The sequence below is a fragment of the Gadus morhua genome, chromosome 14 (assembly GCF_902167405.1).
Source record: "Gadus morhua chromosome 14, gadMor3.0, whole genome shotgun sequence".
Taxonomy (NCBI): Eukaryota; Metazoa; Chordata; class Actinopteri; order Gadiformes; family Gadidae; genus Gadus; species Gadus morhua.
The window spans coordinates 5,302,391-5,307,390 of NC_044061.1; the positions used below are offsets into that span (position 1 = coordinate 5,302,391).

Genomic DNA, 5,000 nt, shown 5'->3' on the forward strand with positions numbered 1-5,000 from the left:
ACCAAAGTGTGTTACAGCATAATAGATTGTGTATAAGACTATTATGTACATAGTTCCATTCAAAGTGACTCACAGCAATACTCAACTTAATATATAATATATTATTCTGCGGTCCACTCCACCAGCAGCACAGATGACTGTCTAGGCAGGCTGGAATCCAGGCCAGGTTTACGCTCCAACCACATCAACAAGAACCAACCACATAAAACAATCCCCTATGGTAGGACTACAATACAGGGGCCTACGATTGGGGTGGGGACGGACGGACACATTTCCTTTATATATCAAAAGGAAAACACTGGATTAGAAACGGCATGGTCGTTCCCGTGCTGCGTTGCATTATACTGATAGAATATATATAACAGAGCAGTGCCGCGGCCTGACAGCAGGGGGCAGCAACGTGCACACCTCTGCAGCATCTGGCTGCTACCCCACTGTCACACTCCCCTCGAGTCCACCATCTTTGCTCGTGTTTTTATAAAAAAAATGATCAACATAAAAACAATAACCGTACCATGATATGGTGAGAAATAATAGAATATTAAAAAAATTATAAACTCAAAAGGCTGGAAAATCTCAGACATCTTAATGCGATGAAAGAAACACAAGAGAGAAAACGTTTTTTGATTGAGGCAAAAAGAGATGGTAGGGGATGGCGAGCTGTAGGAGGGCTCTGTTGTCAAGGCCCTGCAAGCTTTTTTATTACAAACGCTGCTTCCATCGGGCGATTTAGAATTCAGAATCCATTTGTAACCTTGAAAGCTGGACGGCTTGGCTGTAGCCAGGCAACCTCTCCACTCACAGTACGCCTTGCATCTCGCCGTCGTCATTTAATCAGCGCCCCAGCCCCAACAGCATGCCCATTTGGTTAAATTTATGGACGGGGGTCTATTTAAAGTCCACAGTAAATAAGAAAACACACACTTAAGTCAGACCCATATGAGTCATGCGGATGTGTGGATGGTGGCGTGAAGATGACTTCTCCCCCTCGATGTTTAGTGTTACTTTGCGCACTAAGATGGTTATATATTAATATGGTATTGAGGTGAAGGAATTGTTTAAGCAATGATGCAAAATGTGTTTAGCGGATCATTCATCTTTTAACCTTAAAAGCGTCACGCTATAAATCTGATGTCAAACTGTAACGCAAACATCCTTTTGTCTGATTCTGAAGAGACGTGGCACATCCTGTTATTTCTGCAAACATCTGTGTTACAGTGGGAGGCAGAGGAAGATACACCCCAGTGCATTATGGGTACTTTCTCACAAACAAGCCAGCCCTGTGCTTTTAATAATGGACTTAAAGAAACACCGACAACGATAGAGTAATGCAGCACCTAAACTAAGCGTAGATCTTCAGGTTTTTTTCAGGCAGACATGTGACAGACTGACAGACAATACCAGACAGAGAAAATCTAATAGCGAATAACGAAAGACCATCAAAGGATAAGCAAAAAACAAGACGCTAGAAGCTTTTCCCTTCAACACTTAAGTATAGCAGCTAGAATCCTGGGGTTTGTAAGGTGTGGTATTAAAATAAGTTGATTCACCTCTTTAATTTACGCCTCACTCTCATTTCACAAATTTCGTCTCTCTCCCAAAGTAACTAACACCCTATCACCACCATTAACATCAACATCGACTTCATCACCTTCATCATTATTACCACGATTACCACATTCAGAATTTACACAGGATTATCATGTTTACGTCACCATTGAACAGGGTTGTTAAGGACAGAACACTGAAGTAACACACCCATCACCTGATTGGCAGTCAGCGGTCACGTGCTCATACCTCGGCCAATTGGCTATCAGCGTTTCACCAATCAATCAATAATAGAGAAATAATGCATGCTTCATCTTTATCCCTTCTAAGACCCTTCTTGACAGCAAAGCATTTATTTTCTGCGACAATACAGGAATTAACACTTACATTTTTTGTCTGTAAATCTCTGATCATGGTTTATTTTCCAACAAATGTCAAACTTTACCATTTAACTACCAAATAGCTAGTGGTCTTCTTGGTGCCAAATGCTATTTTGGCAGGGGAACTGGAGCAGAATTCCGTATTCTGTCCATCACCCAGCTAGCATTTAGAACCAAGACAGAACCTAGATGTACACTAGCTGAATAAGGCCCATTGTCCCTACACTCGCAGGCCTTCTGCTGTTGAACTTCAGTATATTATTTTGACCACATTACCCAGAAGGACTCAGCATAATGTATGCTGTCATGTATGCTTCGTGTTCCATGTTCATCTCAATCCTTGTTTGATGCTTGATTGACAGGTGAATCAACCAAAAAGAGCCCTTAGCCTCTCCTGCCCAAACTAACTTTGCAACCATCCATGTAGTAATCTGTATTATTGTCATCAAACTTCTGTCTCTGGCTCAACTACTATCAAGAGGTCCATCCATTTTGAATGAACACGTCATCCTGTTCTGATCTTGGCTGGGTCGATGGGTGAAGATATGGGGAAGACCCTTCAAGTGTAGCCCTTCATCAGAATTCAAGTCTTCTAAGGCTTCCCAGGTCCATAACTACTCACACACACACAGAAACAGTAACCCTATTCTATTTTATTTCTATTTGGCCAGGTTTAGTCTCCTTCAGATCTGGAGAGAGAGACCTGACCGGTATATTAAAACAATTCATTGATACGCTACACTTAAGCACAAAACACTACATGCTTTCTGAACAGACCCAACTTCCCAAAACCGTGTGCGGATTTGAAGGAATCTTTTGGGAAGAGTAGATAGCAGCCCTCCTCCCACAGGTGGAAAAAGGGAAAAAACGTGAATGAATTGAAAAAATACAATTCAGTTAATGGAGGATGCAAGAAACCGGGTAGCAGAAGTGGACCTGGGGAGGAACAGGCTAATGCTACTGGGACAGAGCGTAGATCTAGATACTGAACCTCTGGGACCCATTCTGGGACAGACTCTACTTTTAGCTCCAGACCCTAGTTATAGCGAAGCCCGCCGGCTACTCTGTCCCACCACGCCAGAACAGTATCTTTTTAATTCTACACAAACAACGATTTTCTGTTTGTTGTGTGTAATCAAAAGCAGATCAAAGGAGAGTAACTCTAGTGTCAAAGACGTGCACATGCACGAATAAGAAGCCACCACCAGCAGGCAGACACCGCATTTGTGTATCTCCATCTCTACTAGTCTCTGTAGTGTGTGTATATCTGTCTTCCTCTTCTTTTTTCTCAGAATGGGTCATTCCGGTATATCTCCCTGACCCTGAGCTTGCCTCCAACCTCAAATCGCTGTCCCAAACACCACGGAAATAGATTTCTCGAAAAAAAAAATCCTTCTTTGTATAATCCATCATCCAGTTGTTGTTTTTTTTTTTCCCGCTGGAAAGGATCTCCCTTCGGCTGTAGTGGGCACTGCGACAGATGGAGACGAGCAGGCAAAACAAACCCTCAGATGAAACGTTAGTGAGAGAGAGAGAGAGAGAGAGAGCATTACCAGACAGCACCGAATCCAATCCAAAACACCGGACAACCCACTGGCTCAGCTCCCCATGCACTGCCTGACCTCCGGGCGCGTGTACCTGCAGTACAGCCCCCCCTCTGGGCGGCGGGGGGACGCTCCCTGGGTCTCCTGGGCGCCCGGTAGCGGTGGTGCTTGTCGGGATAGTTTCCCATCGCTGGTCCAGGACCAGAACCAGAACCGGCCGGGGTACGGTAAAACCTGCATCACCTTGCCATCCCTTCCGACACAATCGGCCAACCTACCGGCTGCTTCTGCTGCTGCTGCTGACGCATTTACGACCGAAACAGACACACACACCTGCCTGCACACACACTTATTGGCAGAACTGCTCCTGACTATCTCCCTCTACCTTCATCTCACTATCTCCCCCTCTCTCCTGATTTCCCGCCTCTCAGCCAAGGTTTCTCTCCTTTTCACTATTCCTCTCTCTCTCTTTCGCTCTCTCCCACTCCCTCACTCTCTTTTCCTCTGTTCTTCCTCTCCGAAATTATGTCTCTCTCTCTCTCTCTCTCTCTCTCTCTCTCTCTCTCTCTCTCTCTCTCTCTCTCTCTCTCTCTCTCTCTCTCTCTCTCTCTCTCTCTCTCTCTCTCTCTCTCTCTCTCTCTCTCTCTCCCAATACGCCCCCTCCCGTCCATTTCTCTGCACTTCTCTCTATTCCTCGGGCTCCGGATCCCTCTTGCCCGGGTGTGAATGTGCAGAGTCAGCAGCCTGCAGTGTCATCATCTGTACTTGCCAGCCAACAACAGAGCACAGCTGAACTATAGAGAATTACAGCTAAGAGACTTTAGAAACAATACAGAGAACTACAGGCTAGAACTACAGTGTGGAGAGCTACAGACTATCAAAACAATACAGAGAACAACAGACTACAGACTAGAGCATGACTATAGACTAGAGAACAACAGATAGGAAACTATAGAAACAATACAGGCTAGAGAACTACAGACTATAACAACAGAATAGAGAACCACAGAGCTACAAGTACTAAAATTTAGAGAACTACTGACTAAAGAACCTCACACTAGGGAAGAACTACAGACTAGAGCAGAACTAGAGACCGAACCTACGGGCTAGAGCAGAACTAAAGACTGAAACTCAGACTAGAGCAGAACTTAAGACTGAAACTAAAGACTAAACCTACAGACTGAAACAACAGATTAGAGCAGAACTAGTTAACTACAGACTGAAACTTACAGACTAGATAGGAGTTACATAATGGAGAATTACATACTTGAGCATTACTAGATAACTACAGACTGAAACTACAGACGGCACGAGAGCAGTACTACAGACTAGATAACTGCAGACTAGAGCAGCAATACACCACTGCATCTAGTGTCGAGCACAGCAGCATAGATTAAAGACCAGCACGCAGAACACACCAGAACAGATTCAACCAAAACACACAGCAATGAACAGACAAAAAGAGATTAAACCACAACACAGAGAAATAATAGACCACAACGGACCAGAACAGAGCATAACAGAACAG

General features: G+C 44.3%; 1 protein-coding gene across 2 annotated transcripts in view; it reads right to left on the reverse strand.

Moving 5' to 3' along the window:
- nhsb (Nance-Horan syndrome b (congenital cataracts and dental anomalies)) overlaps positions 1–5,000 on the reverse strand; it is a 54,740-nt gene that overhangs the window by 14,592 nt on the left and 35,148 nt on the right. The gene's annotated exons all lie outside the window — the stretch shown is intronic.